Here is a 15,999-nt window from a genome sequence, read left to right on the forward strand (position 1 = left end):
GTCACCAGCCAGGCTGTAGAAACGACCTTTCTGTGGATAATCCCGTTTCCTCAGCTTTTCTACCTGAGTTTTGTGCTTTTAATGATATAAAGAAATTGGTTCCTTAATTTGGGGACAGGAGGGTAGTAGAAGCCAGAAGGGCTTGGGCTGCTGCGGGTGGGGGCTCTGTGGCAGCAGGTACTTTCTTGGAGGCTGGGTACCAGCTCTCAACCACACGGTGACAGAAAGTCTCCCACCTGAGGTAACATGGAAGAGAAAGGACTGCTCCCGGTCTGGCTGGGGCCATCGTGGAGAAGGCTGGCAGGAGACTGAGAGCCTCACAGGGCTGCTGTGCAAATCACAGAAAAGAGAGGCTGCTAAGGCCAGAGAATGCCAGCAAACACTTGCTGCTTCAAAAGTAAGGCTGCCTCACCCCAAACTCAGCAAGAGACTCCATATGAACAACAGCATTGCGACCAAGGTGACAGCTGTTGGGGATGCTAGGTAAAGGTGGGCTGCTGGACGCAGGGGAGGGGGGCTGGGCAAAGGTGGGCTGCTGGACACTGGGGGGCTTTCTGGATGAATGTGTGCTGCTGGACGCTGGGGGGGGGACTGGGCGAAGTGTGCTGCTGGATGCTGGGGGGGGGGACTGGGTGAAGGTGTGCTGCTGGACGCTGGGGGAGGGGGGGACTGGGTGAAGGTGTGCTGCTGGACGCTGGGGGAGGGGGGGTCTGGGCGAAGGTGTGCTGTCGGACGCCAGTGCAATGAATTAGGTCAGATACATTTTGATGGTTGTTTGAATAGGGTCAATTGTATTTGGGGGGCTCTTGAATGGGATAAAGTATTTTGTGAGGCCTTGAGTGGGGTCCACGTGTGTTTGGGGGTGTTAAGTGGAAAACAAATGTATTTGGGGGTGTTAAGTGGAAGTCAAGGGTATTTGAGAGTGTTAGTAGAGGCCAAGTATATTTGGGGGTGTTAGTAGAGGTCGAGTGTATTTGGGGGTGTTAGTGGAGGCCGAGTGTATTTGAGGGTGTTAGTGGAGGCCAAGTGTATTTGGGGGTGCTCCCTGGACTGACTTGTGCTTTCTCTGTGAAGCACACTAGACTGTGCACAAGTTAAGTGATCTGTTGACGAAGGAAACTAAAGACAAGGAGGCAGAGAGGCGGGAGGGTGGAGAGGGTGCCTCCAGAAAATGGCATCCGAGTAGACTCCAAGGACCAGGCAGGTGCAGTCTGGGATTTTCAGCCTAAAAGCAAGGTCTTCCCAGTTGATGCCTCCTCTGAGGGTAGGTGTGTTTAGCTCACAGCTCCCAAGGAACATTTCTGTCTTTGTGTCTTCTTAGGCCACTTTGTGAGTCCCAGGAAGAACTGGGCTCAATGTATGGGGCGTCTGTAACGGTAAGGTAGGGCCTGGGCAGGACAGGTCAGAGAGTTCTGTAGAGGTTAGGATGGAAGCTGGGGGCAAACAGATCTGCGGAAGGTGCCAGGGCTACAGAAGGCCCTAGCCCAGACTCACGGAGGACACGCCTAAGGGAGGAGACTCTGGGACTTACTCAGAGCCAGGAAAGTGCTGGTAGACCAGCTGGATGATACTGCTATAACCATTGGTGTGGCCCCTGTCTGCCCAGGGCTGTGAGCCTGGGACCTTCCCTCCCACCCCCAGCACAGCATCAAGTACTGAACACCGCCTGCAGAAATACATTTGAAGCTGGGTATGGTGGTGCAGACCTGTAATCCCAGGACTTAGGAAGGATCAGGAGTACAAACTTAGCCTGAGCTACATAAGCAAATTAGAGGCCAGCCTGAGCTACGTGAGACCCTGTCTCAAAACAAACAAACAAAAACCACAAAGAAATTTACGCAGAATTAAAGTGAGCCACATTACCTGTCCAAAGCCAGCTGGAGGAACCCCGGGCAAGGAGTCAGTATTGCTGTTTTTGCTAGGCTCTCTCCCCCTCCCCCAAACCAGCATAGGGTACTTCAGAGGGGTCAAAAGCCTAAACCTGAGATCCAGGGCATTCCAGAGTGGGAGGCCAGGCCCAGGGAAGGAAGGTTGTGCCTGAGGCCACACAGCAGCCTCCCAGAAGGTCTTGCATTCCCCACCCTCCTCTCCCCTTCCTGCTCCCTGAGGCCAGGCAGCTCCTCCGGCCTGTGCTGGGGATCCTGGTTGGTGGTCTGACTGGTGTGGGAATGAGATTTGGAAAAAACGCTGAGCACACAGCTCCCTGTGACCCTCTGTTATTCCTCCAGGCACAGGGCAAAGTACTTGAACTCATCAACAAAGAATCCCACCACAGGGAAGAAGGCCTGGATGGAATCAGGGTGCCTTGACGCTTGACAGTTGCCTAGCAACTGCAAAGAGTCCCAGAAACAGAGCACCTCCAGATGGAAGGGTAGTCGGGGGGGGGGGGGGGCTAGTGAGTACCTTCCTGTCCCTATGCTACTTGCCTTCGCTGGGCCCCACAGACAGGAGCACAGGGCTCCACGGCCCATTGGCCAGTCAATGGGCCTCACCCAGCTCTCCGTGGCAGGCAGCTGCTGAACAGCCAGCCTGTTGCCCTGGCATGTTGACAGACACAGCCTTGTTACCTGGCTAATTAGAGCCCTGAGGCTCAGCCAAGCAACCCCCCCCCCCCTGCTTCCGCCCTCAGTTCCTGTGTGTGTGGAATCCACCAGTCCTATGGCCTGCGTGCATACTCCCTCACTCCTGCAGTCTCACGGACCAACTCACCTTGGCGGGTTTCTTCTCACCCACTCAGCACCTACAGGATAAACAGCATGAGGTGTTCTCAAAGGATTTCTCTAAAAATCTCCCAAAGTCCCCAGAGCCTGGGCTTTCTCATCAGGGAGGCAAGCACAGTAATTGTCCCCCATCCTGCCAAGGTTCGGCAATGAAAGACAGGAATGTCATTCTGAGCCATCTGGCCCCTGGGAACTCAGGAAGGCCTTTGTAAAACTTGACTTTCCCTGACCTGAATTCCGGATCTCCTCAACTCTGACAGTGTCCAATAAATAACTCCATGCTTCGTGAGTGATGGCAAACCCCAGAACAGCTTTAATTTTGCAGCGCGATAAATTAACTGCAATGTTGGCCTCGTGTGCACGATTAAATGCTTTTTATAGCATTTCGTTGCTTTATGACCGGGCGGCCTGCACCTCTGAGAACTGTTGGTAGAGTCCTCCGTAGTCAGGCAGACCTCCCAGGCCTGAGCCCCAGGTGGTGAGACTGGTGCCGGTGTCCTTGGAAATCACCTGAGCAGCTGGGTCCAGGGCCCAGAGCTAGGCTGCCATATACTCCTCCAGCCCAGAGGTGGTGCTGCAGACAGCTTCCCAGAACTTGCAGGAGGTGAATGAGCCCGCTCCCCCCCCCCCCCCCGCTTCAGAATTTGCATCTTTTCGTGTTTGTTTGTGTTCGGCTCGTCTATCCCATGTGTTTCCTTCTCCACTTGTCTGGATGGTTCACCAGGAATTTATATATTTTTTATGGTTGCCTTAGTCCAAATGTCCGTGCCACCAAAGCTTACGGGTTACAATCTCATCCCCAGTCCAATGGTCTCAAAGGGTGGGGTCTTAGGGAGGTGATTAGTGGCCTTTTCAAAGGCCAGACGGACTTACCCCTGCCTTCAGCTGTGTGAGGACACACAGTGCCATTGATGAAGAACTGGCTACTGGCTTGACCACGCTCAAAATCCTCCAGCACCTTCCAGCCTCTGAAACGGTGAACAATAAATTTCCATTGTTTATGAAGGCCTAGTCTGCAGCACCTGCAGACTCAAATGCACTGAGGTGGTCTTCATTGATGCAGTTTAATGTGTTTATTTTCAAACAAAAAAAAATAAGCAAAATCCCCAGCCGTTTCAGCAAAGCAAGCGAATAAACAAATGTATGGGGGAGGGGGAGGGCAGGGGACACTGTCAGTGTCCGGTCCTAACAGGGCCATTTAAGTGGAAGAAGGAAACGACACATCATTCAAACCTATACAAGAGTTTAACCAGCTTGCAACACACAAAATCAATATCTCCAATCCAATCGCGTTTCTTCACACCAACCGCAGATGGAAATTATCTTTTAAGACGCTGTTTATAGCAACAACCAAAAGGACTAAACATTTAGGACTAAAACCTAAAACCGGCAGGAACTGTGAAAATATTTTATGGGAAAGATAGTTTTTAAAGGCCTTTATTTAAAGGCATTAAGGAAAACCCAAGTAAAAGGAGAGCCTTGCCATGTTTCATAAGGAAAACTGGGCTAGGCTGGAGAGATGGCTTCAGGTGGCCACAACCGCATGTACTCCAGCTCCAGGCGATCTGACGCCCTCTCTGGCAGTCACAGGTACCTCCACTTCCTTCCACATAGTCACAGACACAACACATAAATTAGACATAAAGTAAATCCTTCTGAAAGAAATGTAGCATCAATTTCATAATGTGCCTGTTTTGCTAAATTGATCTCAAAGCTTAAAGAGATTTAAAAATATCAAAAATTCATTCCATGAAACCTATTAAATGGGTTTTCGTTTATATATAAGGTCAAAGGCTTGCGAGTAGCCAAAGAAGTCTTGGAGAAGCATGTGGGACCTGTGCCACCACAGCCAGGTTAGAGAGCAAGGACCCGTGACACAGAAGGAGTCTGTCTGCAGACACTTAAGGTGTGATTTACGGCAAAGTGCACAGCACAGATAGGACTGTGTAATAGGATGTCTTTTGTAAGAAATAGCAAAATTGAATCCCGGCCTCACACCATGCTTAGTAGTCAGTACCCAGGGACTGAGCATTCAAAGCCTAACCCAAAGCCAAGGAGGTAGCCGGGCTGTAGTGGCGCACACCTTTAATCCCAGCACTCAGGAGGAAGAGGCAGGCGGATCTCTGTGAGTTTGAGGCCAGCCTGGTCTACATAGAAACAGCCAATGCTACACAGCGAGACTGTGTCTCAAAAAACAAAAAGCAAAGAACCAACAAACTCAAGAAAGAGCCAAAAAAGAGCTAACCATAAAGGAAGGGTTATAACAAAGACAATTTCATCAAAACTAAGGCATTCGGTTCAGGAAAAAATCATTTAAACTGTGAAGAAGTGACAGGCTGAAAGAACACATCTAACCAACAGAGACAAGCACACAAATACACAGAAGCACACACTTGGTGGGAGGAGGCAAAGGTGTCTGCTGGGGAAGGGAGAGGGGCAGAAACCTGAAGGTGTGCTTCGCATAAAAGAGAGGCTGCGCTCCTAAACACCCACTGGGAGGAAGTCCAGCTTCCTGGTACTCAGGAACCTTCCAGGGAGTTCTGAGGAGGTCGAAGCCTGAGAAAATGCAGCCCACTTCCCTCCAAACTCCCACCCCAATGACAAGAGCGAGGTTTCTAAAAGAGATAAAGCCCTGTGAGAGCAGAACAGGACAGGAAGGGAGACATATTCCCTACAACAGACCAAGCCGTAAACAACAAACAGGAAGCCGAGAAAACAAACTCAACAAGACTTTGGAAGCTGAAAAACAGATCATGGGATCTGCTTTCGCAGACTTGAGAAAGACAACTTCTGAGCCAGGAAGGAAAAACTGTGAACATGGCTGATTTGTTCCCAAGAATATTCAACAGGGAGAAGCTGGCAGCCCCAGGTGTCTCTAGGACTCGGGAGGAGGGGTGGTGGCAGAGTCTGGAGTGTGGATTAGCATACGGCACAGGACAGCACAGCCCTTTCTTAGTGAGGCAGTGTGGCCAGCTGACCCAGAAACCTAAGTTCCGCTCAGGCACACTGGCTGGGGGCTGGGAGAAAGAGAAAATGATGCAATCACTCTGAAACCATCTGATGGCTTCCCAGGGTGAAAGATTTATGTTCCACATGGCCCAGCAATTTCATTCTTGGCCAGTCACACACTCCCCACCCAAAATTAGAAGGTGCATATCCCAATTTTCCAAATACAGTTTTATCTAGTAGCCCTAAACCTTCTGATAAAATGTCTTATGATGGGCTAATGGCCAAATAAACTCCAGTCCAGTCACACCGTGGAAAACACCAGCGACGGAAGGGAAAGGCTGTTGCTATAATCAGTAGGTGGAGGGTCACGTGGTGATGGGGCAGCTCTCTCACCCACAGAACAGTCCCCCCCCCCCCGCTTTGCCGAGGTGACAGAGACAGGAGAACACTGGCGAGAAGAAGCCTTCACGATTCTGAAGTAAATTGATTTCTTACCTCATCAGCACATCCAAGCCTGAACAAACCTGGGAAAAACCAGTAGGTGATTATATTTCATTTCAGCACTTTTAGTACTTATGAATTTTGATTTTTAAAATACACTCATGTTCAGTAATATGTACTTTACTAGATAGAACTATGTTAAATTAAATTGTACCTGAACATCCCTCCTCTGAAAAGATAAAATTCAAAGGGTTCTAAAATATGAACCCTTTTAGCACTAACATGACATGTAAAAAGTTTTATAATGCAGATGCTTACCCTGTATCATCTATGCAAATATTATGCAAATCTGGAAAACTCTGACCAAGTACTTCTGGTTCCGACCACTTTGGACAAGGGTTACTCGGCAACGTGAGAGTGGAGCAAGCTTCTTTTCAAATATGCATTACTCGAAGATGATTGCCTCCTGTGTGCCCCTTCCTAGTTAGTCAGCTTTGGAAATGTTTCCTTAAAACGAGGAAGTAAATGAGGAAGGCATGAGATCCTGCCTGGGGAAGTAATACTTCCACCTGGATGGCTGAGATCCTGGAGCAGGAGCTCAGACGGCAGCAGCTTTCCCAGGAAACCAAACCGTAGGACAGCTCCTGCCAAGCAAGGGAGCAAACCGAGAAAGCAGAAGACTGATGGAGGCACAGAAACGAGGGACCCTGCTCTGTGGCTGGGAAGAAAATGAGCAGAAGGGCCCAGGGTGAAGTTAATTGCCAGCTCAGGCCAGAAGGGAAGGCAGTCTCCAGGGAACGAGGAAGAAAGGCCTGCCGTAAAAAGACACTGGAATAATGAGTTAGGAGGAAAAGTCGGAAAGCAAGGCAATTGTTAACTTCAGGAAACACAAAGGCCAAAAAGGAAGTGCAACTGAACGACCCTGTTGGGTGGGAATTCTGTGTAAACGAGAAGTAAACATGGGAAAACTATTAAGCCAATAAATGTAATATAATCATTTGGAGACAACAGAGAAGAAACAAAGGGGCTGACAGAATATGGACACTAAATTTTCATTCTACTTCTATGGGGAATTTTGAAATTATGTCTTAACTTAGTCAGAAGGTATCCATATAGACAGCACTATTATAACTGTGTGGATGTGAATGCCAAAAAGAAAAGATCATAAAAACCACAAATGGCTTATTCTAGAAAGGAGAACAGAGGCAGCTGGGAAAGACCAGCGGATGATTATATCTTGTTACAATATTGTCAGTACTTATGAATTTTGATTTTTAAAATATATTTGTTTTCAGTAATATATAATTTACTAGATGGGACTCTTTTAACTTGTATTTACTTGTTAACTCAAAAATAAAACAAAAAAGACCATCAACAGAGTTCAGCAGATAAAAATGGTTGCCATGCAAGTCTGGTGACGTGAGTTCTACTCCCAGAACCCACAAAAAGGTAGAAAGAAAGGAACAATTCTACAGAGTTCTCCTCTGGCCTCCACACATACATATTGTATGGGCATCTCCTAATAATTATGTAATAGCAATAACAATATTTTACTAATAGTAGATTAGTAAAATAAAAGCGAAACTGTCCTTTTACTGCAATCAAATTTACATGAATTAAAAAGTGGGGTGACTGAATCGGTGACTTGGCTGTGAAGTGCTTGTTATGTCAGGGCTTGAGCTTGATCCATAGTCCCCATGGAAACCGTCAAGTGGGGGGGCACGCCTGTAATCCTAACACAACAGCGTTGGAGACAGGAGGATATGTGGGCTGTCTCAAAAATAAGATGGAGAGGAAAAAACATCCAGTGTCAACCTCTGCTTCCAAATCCAAATGTGCATGAGTAGATACACACACACACACACACACATGCACACACACATATGTGCGTGCGTGCACACACATGCACATACACATGCATGTGTGTACACATACACATACTGTGTGCGTACACACACACACACACACTCAGGACAATCCCAGGAAAAGATGAGTTGGGGCAGCCACAGGAATTCTCAACCACAGCAGTTAAAGTTACAGCTTTTTTTGAAAACTGGAGATCAGGGTTAGTAAAGCTGACGCACACATAGCCATGGAGTCAACAGTTCCTTTCCGGAAACATTGTTTCCCACCTCCACCTGCGAACTATGGGGCCATCCAGGAGCCCTAGCCCAGGCTGCCCCAACTCATCTCCAACCTGCTTCAACCCTGCATCTCCCAGCCCTGTTTGTGATGTGGCTCTCTGAGGCCATGCTGGGGCAGTGGAACGTAAGAGGGGTGCGTGTGTGTCTAGGAAGTGTCCTTTTGGGGGTGGGGTGTGTGTCCTTTCTGGTCTTTTCTGTTGTTAATTTTTAAGACACAGAACCGTGTAGCAGCAGCCATCTTGGACCACGCTGTTGCCACAGGAAGGAAAACCACACACAGGATCAAGAAAAGTGAGGGGCCCAAGGCTTTTGTCGCTGAAAGTCCCACAGTGCCCTAGCTGACCCTCTTCTGACTCTGACATATGCAGAGACACTCCCTGGAGCCATGATTACTTGGAATCTTCTGCTGTAGCACAGCCTGATTCTAATTCCGTATAGGAACGAGACACCAAAGGAAATTCTCTGAAAATAAATGGCAGATGGTCTGGGCCTTTGATCTTCGAGGGAAGCACATGTCCTCGTATATCAGAAGGGGAAACCAAGTCCTGAGCATGCATGTGGCTCACTTGGCATCACGGCATGCTGTTGGGAACAGGAATGGCTGTCTCCACTCCTTCCCAAAGGGACCTTCCCTTCCATGTTCTAGAAGGTCATAGACAGACAGCATGGGACGTGCACAAGATGCTGCCTGGCAAGTGTGTGTGGCCTCTCTGTGGCCCCAGCACCAGGAAACAGAAGGTCACCAAAGACTAGAACACAGCTGGTTCTGGCCTCTGGTCCCCAGGCTTGGGGGCCACCACCTCAGGCCAATCTCCTCGTGTCCCCATGCTTCTCTCTATCCACCACGCTCTGTTCCTTCATCAGAAGGATGAAGCTGTTCTTGAGCTCTGCCTGAGGCCTAGACAGGTGACAGGCAGCTACTTACCTCCTGAAGGCAGCAGAGGGGACACTTGAGGGCCTGCGGTTAAAGAGGAGCTGGCAACCACCTTGGGAACTGTTCCCATCTTGCTGTGTGTCTCGCCTGTCCCATTTGTCACACCCATGGCTCTCTGCTGGCTGTAGCGATGGGTGCTAATTGTTCTATCTCTAAGACTTTCCTTCCCCTTGAGCCCTGGTTTTGACTCTGTGCCCAGACAGGGAGGAAGGGGAGATCGCTGGGGCTGGGTGCCATGGCCTGGGAGGGTCTGGGAGTCCAGGGACACAGCCAGGAAGGCCTGAGCCTTGCCCCATCTGCACACGCTACCTGGCTGGCAGAGCATTGCCAGCAAGGTCCCCTGAGAAATCTGACTGTTCCCTGTGATGGGAATACAACAGCTAGAGAGCCCTTGAAGCCGTCACCAAGTGTGTATGTCCCACAGTGTTTCCCACTGCATACAAGGCAAGAAGGTCAGAGAGGGCCTAATAAAGACAAGGACAGCAAGGAGCACCAAACCGGGGTGACCCTGTACGCAAGTGTGGTGATGGTACAGACCTGTGAGGCAAGAGGCAGGTGGTCCACAGAGACAGGTCCGTGAAGTGCATGCCAAGGGATATCGGTGACTGTTCATACAGGAGAGGGTGGGGATGAGGAAACTGAACTACCCTGCCAGAATGAGCTGTCCCCATGCCAAGGAGTCAGAGCAGGAGCCCGGGAGAGCCTTGGGTAGCCATCTGCTCCGAGGCTCGCTCTCCTCTGCCACTCCAGATGAACCACCCTCAGTTTTGGTTCCAATACCGGTTCCTATCAGAGCCAGCTGCAGTCACTTCACACAGTGATCTCCAGCATCCGCAAAATAAAGATGCAAATCAATCCCCTGACCAGGCTCCAGGGCCCCAAACAACCCACCGCCTCCACGTCCCTCACCAGCCCCTGCCCACGGCGACTTTGAATTTTAAATTTCATTTTCCCATCACTTTTCAATAAATGCTTTTCCCCGAGATGTCTCGAGTCCTGACCTTATAATGCCCGAGTTAAAAGGCAGTGTCTTGTTTCCAGCTGCAGATAATTTACTTCTGAATGGTCCAATTACACGGCAGCCAGGGCTCCGCTGGGCTTCGCAGAGTCGGCGCCGCTGGCCCTGGAGATAATAGTGCCGCATGCAACATATCTGTTGACTGACCTGGCCTGTCCCCTGCACCAGTGCTGGTGGGCAGAGGCACTAAGGAGGGCTGACAGGCTGGGCCACCCGTGAGGATTCCTGGAGGGCCTTTGCAGGTCTAGAAGACAGAGGCCTCTCTGTTGGCAGGATCATCCCCTTGATCCCTCAGGGAGTCCCTGCATGGTGGCTGGCTTCTGCCTGCCAACGACAGTCAGCAATCTTCTTGGTAGTTCAATGATGGCTTCCTGCCCTAGGTTCAAATTCAGTCACATTTAAGAATGTAAAGGAGACTTAAAACATGGCACAAAAATGTTCCAGCTTTGAAAGAAAGGTAAAATCTGGCCAATCAGCAGTCCTAGTTTAAGCTCAGCCCCGTGATCTCCACGGCGACTTAAACCCTGAACGGCTGGTGTGAGCTACCTGCACCTTTACGGCGAAACGAAGCGAGTAAGCTCAAGGAGCAAGCTCCTCTCACAGTTCTTCCCTCTAACACGTATTTAGGATGTAGAAAGCTACGTGAGTCCCTTGAGGCCCCCAAACCTCATCACCATTCCTGCAGGAGTCAGCACAGCTTTTGCTAGACACATGTGGGGACCACACACTACCCAACGATGCTTCTCTCTTGGATGTGTCTCCCAAGTAAATCCAAGTGACCATTTTAAAAAGAACATGTGGGGCTGGAGGCATGGCTGTGGGTCGGACACTTGCTGCATAAGCATGAGGACATGAGTTCGAATCTCAGAATGAATGTAAACAGCCAAGCGTGGCCATACACCTGTAACCTTGGTGTTGCAGGAGGTGGGGACAGTGTGATTGCTGCGATTTCCTGGTCACCAGCCTCGTTCCAGGGCCAGTGAGAGACACTGACTGAGAAGACCAAAGCTGAGAGGGATAGGACATCCAGCTTCAGTCTCTGGCCCCTGTGCATGCAAATGCATGTGTGAGCATACACACCACACACATGTGTGCACATGCACACACACACATACACATGCACACAGGCACACATGCTCGCACACGCACCACTCATCACTTGCACACACACACATACACACATGCACACACATATACACATGCACACAGGCACGCACACACGCACGCATGCATGCACATGCACACACATACTTTTTAAAATTTACACCACCCCACACCCTTTCTCTGCTGCTAGTTCCATACAGCCAGACATAAACAGTAGCAGCATAGCCCTGGCGGTAGGCTCTTCCAGGGGCTTGCACCTCCCTATGTGGACAGGACCGAGGGTAGGGAGGGGTCTAGTCCTGAAGTGAGACTAATGAGTACCCCCACTCCCATCACATTCCTTCCTCCTAAGTACCCCTCCAGCCACTAAATTGCTCCCTCAGCTGCAAGGGCCTTTCTACAAAAGAGTGAAGAAGACATCCTACTATCCAGCTCTGGTCTCCAAGCCAGCAGCCATCAAAAGGTGAAGCACCTGCCTCCCTGGATCAGTTTGGTGAGCTGTGGATGGAGCCATACACAGGCACTGTGCATACATCTGAGATTAGTGGAGACCTGTGCCCTTCCAAGGGTGCTACAAATACCCTCCCTACCCCCTGGGGAGATGGAGCTTGTTCTCTCTCCCTGGAACCAGAGCTGGCTCCATCACAGGCGGTGACAAAGAGGACACAGACCCAGCAAGAACAACAATGGACCAGTCTCAGGCCAGGACTTTAAGGAAACAAACATTTCCTTACCTTGGAAGAAGCATTTCTGAGTGCTGGAGAGACTACAGCGGGAGTCAGGGTGGGGGAGGCTACAAGGGAATCGGGGGCAGGGGGCAGCCATGGCAGAAGCCTTGAGAAAGTTCATGGAGGTTGTGGGAAGAGACCCCAGGGGGAGGCCACAGGGACGGCCACAAGTAAGGCCAGGGAAAGGTCCTTCCGAGAGGAATCAGGTGGATAGAATCAAAGGCCTGGATGGACACCCAGGTACATGCCACCTGCATGGCCCTAACTCTCCACACCATCCAACCTGAGGCACCTATGTAGAAGGCAACCATGGCAAAAAAACAGTGATCCGCAAGGCTGACCACGCTCTCCCTCAGAAGAGCACAGGAGTTGTGGCTTAAGGACACCGTGTGACGTGACCACGACTTGCTCTCTCCCTGCTGTGAGAGGCCAGTGGTGGAAGAACAGACAGTCTACACTTCAGAGTCACGCCGTGGGGGGCTGAAACGGGCACAAGGACAGATGGACGGCGTGATCAAGCTCGCTGTCCTGTGTGCAGCCGAGTCAGACCACGCCGTGGGGGGCTGAAACGGGCACAAGGACAGATGGACGGCGTGGTCAAGCTCGCTGGCCTGTGTGCAGCCGAGTCAGACCACGAGGTCGAGTCAGACCACGAGGTCGAGTCAGACCACGAGGTCTTCTCCCCTCTTCCTTTAGGGGTGAGCGTCGCCAGGTACAGCACGCCCCGTGGTGGATCTCTGCTTCAGCTGAAGGGCTGCCTGGGCAGGGTACCCGTTTAAGTGGCCACAGAGTCAGGAATAAATTGGCAAGGCCCACATCCTCCTCCGGGCAGGGCCACGGCTGCTATCTGCTCCTTTGGATTTGTTTACTCAGACCTGGAAAGGTCCTGGCCAGACAGCCTCTGTCTCCTGTGTGCAGTCCACCTTCTCAAGCCCGGGGTCCTCACAGTGCAGGAAGGAAAAGAAGGCTCCTTCCTCCCAGGACATGGACTCTTCAGGAAGAGCACCGCTTCCCTTCCACAGCCCAGTCAGCTCTGTGCCTGCTCGTCCAGCTCACACAGGGCAGGTGTCTGCACTCAGCCACTCATGCATAGTGAGCAACAAAACCAGGAGCTCCCTGGATGCCAGCAGAGTCCGTGTTTCTATGTGGGAAGGGGTTTCCAGGGACTCGGACCCAGCAATGGTGGGGAGTTGGCGGCTGAGGCATGAGCGCCAGCCAGGGTTGCCAGTGTCCTAAACCACACATGTGCAGCAGGTGGAGGGGGGTGTGACAGGCTCATTAGTTAACAAAAAGTGCTGCCCTGAGGCTCGACTGCCACGAGGCTCTGCCCAGGCTGGGAGCAGCCAATGTGGCAAGAGCCACCAGGAGCCATCATTCCTGTACCCCTACTGGCATAAAGCCTTCAGCTCCTGGACACCCTGAGCTGGACACCCAGATGCTCTGGGAATACAGACATGGGTTGGTACCTGAGCTCTGAGATGCCCAGGGCCCAGAAAGGCTGGACCACCCAGTTCATACTGTGAGCTGGAGCTGCTGACTCAGGTCTTTGAGATCAGCAGTGGGCCAGAGTCCCAGAGCCCCGTCCCAGTCACTCTTCCCAATCCCCCAGCCCCGGCCGGCCAGGTCCTAGAACAGTCGGTAACACACAGCCATCTTTGGGATTCTCCCTGGCTTTTCTAAGGTGCCAGAGGTGGGCAGAGAGCAGCTGGCCTGCGACTCCCCCATCGCCCCATCTTCACACCGCTGTGGGGGCTGAACATCTGCTGTGGCACAGGCATGAACAGACTTCATGAAACCAAAATGCAAATGGCCCCAAGACACAGGAAAGAAACCTGACGTCCTGGCCGTGAAAGGAATGTCAATGGAAGCCACACTGTGTCTAAGCGGGCATGCTTAGACACTGGTACTGGGACAATGCCATCAGTGAGCCCAGAAGGAGGGGACATAAAATGGAAATGCATGTGCCCTCTCCAACTGCTGCCCACTCTGAGGAATCTGTCCAGGGCCATGCCGCACCTGGGCATTTTGCTGTGGGCCGCTCACCTAGGCCAGGTGTGCAGGCAGAGTTCCCCCAGGTCCTGTCTGCTCTTTGGAACTGAACCCAAAGCCAGAAAGCCATGCGGAGCCATGGTAGAGCCCAGCACTTTGTTCAGGAAAGGAGAAAACCAACCCGTGTGGAGCAGAAGAGGGGGGAGGTGTTGAAGGAGAAGCCTGGCTTCTCTGAATGTCTGGATGTGGCCTTCTTTGTGGTTTGAGTTCAGAATCTTGTAAATATTTCAAGTAATTATGAACAAAACTAAATCATTAAACTTCTGCTCTGTTATAGACACTGTGAAGAGAATGGAAAGTCACAGATGGGGAGCAAATCTTTGCAAAGCACAGCACCGACAAAAGACTGGCATCCGGAATACACAAACACGTGTCAGACCGAACAATGCGGGAGCTCAGCCTACGGTCTGAACAGACATCTCAGGATGACGGCAAGTGCATCGCCTGCTAGTACGGTTCTCATCTCAGTGACCAAAACAGCTGATAAAATGACTCAGGAAAGAAAGGAAGGGAACATGGTCTGAACATAGAGCCCAGAATGGAAAGGAAGGCCGAGGCATCTAGTCTCTGGCTCCACAGCCAGGAAGCAGAGAGAGATGAATGCCGCTGCAGCTTGCTTTCTCTCTCTCAGTCCAGGACTCAGTGCATAGATGATGATGCCGGCCACGGGATGGCTCTTTCCATCTCATTTAACCTCGTCTAGACAATCACAGGCTTGCCTAAAGCTATCTCCAAGGGGAGTTTAGTTCCTGTCAAGCAGACAATAGTAACTATCACAGATTTTATGGAAAGGAGCTCGGCTGGGTATCACCAGCGAACTGCTAAAAAGCAACAATGAGGTACCTTTATGTCACCACAAGGACGGCCCAAGTCCAGAGTGTGACAAGTGAGGGCTCAGATGGCAGGAAATTCTCTCATTCTGGTGGGAATGGACAGTGTATCAAGGAGTCTATCGGTCACTTACAAAGCCAAGCACATTCCTCCCATAGCAGTCATGTTCCAAATGACCAGAAAACTTAGCCATGCACCAAAAGCCTGCACATAGCTGTTCACAAATACTTAATCCAGCAGGAACAAAGCTTAGAAGGAAGTGAGAAGTCCTTCAAGTGCCCGTGGATAGATAATTACACCTTGGCACTTCTAGACAATGGGATACTATTTGGTGATAGGACACACACACACAATCACGGAAGGTCGTGGTGGGAACTCAGGCTATGTCATTGTATAATCACCATGGTGATAAGAAAAATGCAAAATTGGAGCCAGCTAAAAGCTCATGAGATAGACATGAGTGGGGAGACAGAGTTGCCTCCCCCACACACTACCCAATAGGGAGGGGGAACAGAGAACCCCACAGCGCACCCTTCAATGTGGGAAGAGGGATGCATCTATGGTGACACTGAACCTCAATCATGTTCTCCCACTGCAGGGGAAAGAATATGTCTCCATGAAGACTGACTCTCCTCCACGGGGTGATGGCCCCCATACCGCCCTGCACTCTGCCCGTGTTCTCTAAGGTGGCTTTCTTCTTTCAGGCCAAGTGTCCTGTGTCTTCAGCTGTGTGGTTTTCTTTCCTTCTTTCCCTCTCACTTTGGGCCCTCCATCTCCTTTCCTCCAAACTAGAAGTGTTTTCACTAATCCAACTCTCTCGAAAGCTTGGGGAGTTTCTTATTCACTCAATTAAACCTAGTTCTAAATTCTAAAACCTGTGTCTGTAATTCTGTTTGAGCCACTTAAAAAAGTGTGTGTGTGTGTGTGTGTGTGTGTGTGTGTGTGTGTGTGTGTGTAAGAGAGAGGGAGACACACAGAGAGAAACAGAGAGAGGCAGAGACAGGCAGAGACAGAGACACAGAGAGGCAGAGATAGAGAGAGGCAGTCACACAGAGCAGGCAGGTGCCCTGAGAAGTCAGAA

The 15,999-nt window shown here is 50.7% G+C and overlaps 1 long non-coding RNA gene across 2 annotated transcripts; it reads left to right on the forward strand.

The window, feature by feature from the left end:
- LOC146892504 (uncharacterized) lies at positions 1-15,792 on the forward strand. Of its 2 annotated transcripts, none has more exons than XR_015004369.2 (2): positions 1-483; positions 14,365-15,792. It is a non-coding gene; the product is annotated as an uncharacterized LOC146892504 (long non-coding RNA). The 2 variants fall into 2 exon arrangements; XR_015004368.2 differs by lacking the exon at positions 1-483 and adding an exon at positions 5,935-6,206.
- The last annotated feature ends 207 nt before the right edge of the window (positions 15,793-15,999 follow it).

This window comes from Myodes glareolus, chromosome 11 (assembly GCF_982192425.1).
Source record: "Myodes glareolus chromosome 11, mMyoGla1.1, whole genome shotgun sequence".
Taxonomy (NCBI): domain Eukaryota; kingdom Metazoa; phylum Chordata; class Mammalia; order Rodentia; family Cricetidae; genus Myodes; species Myodes glareolus.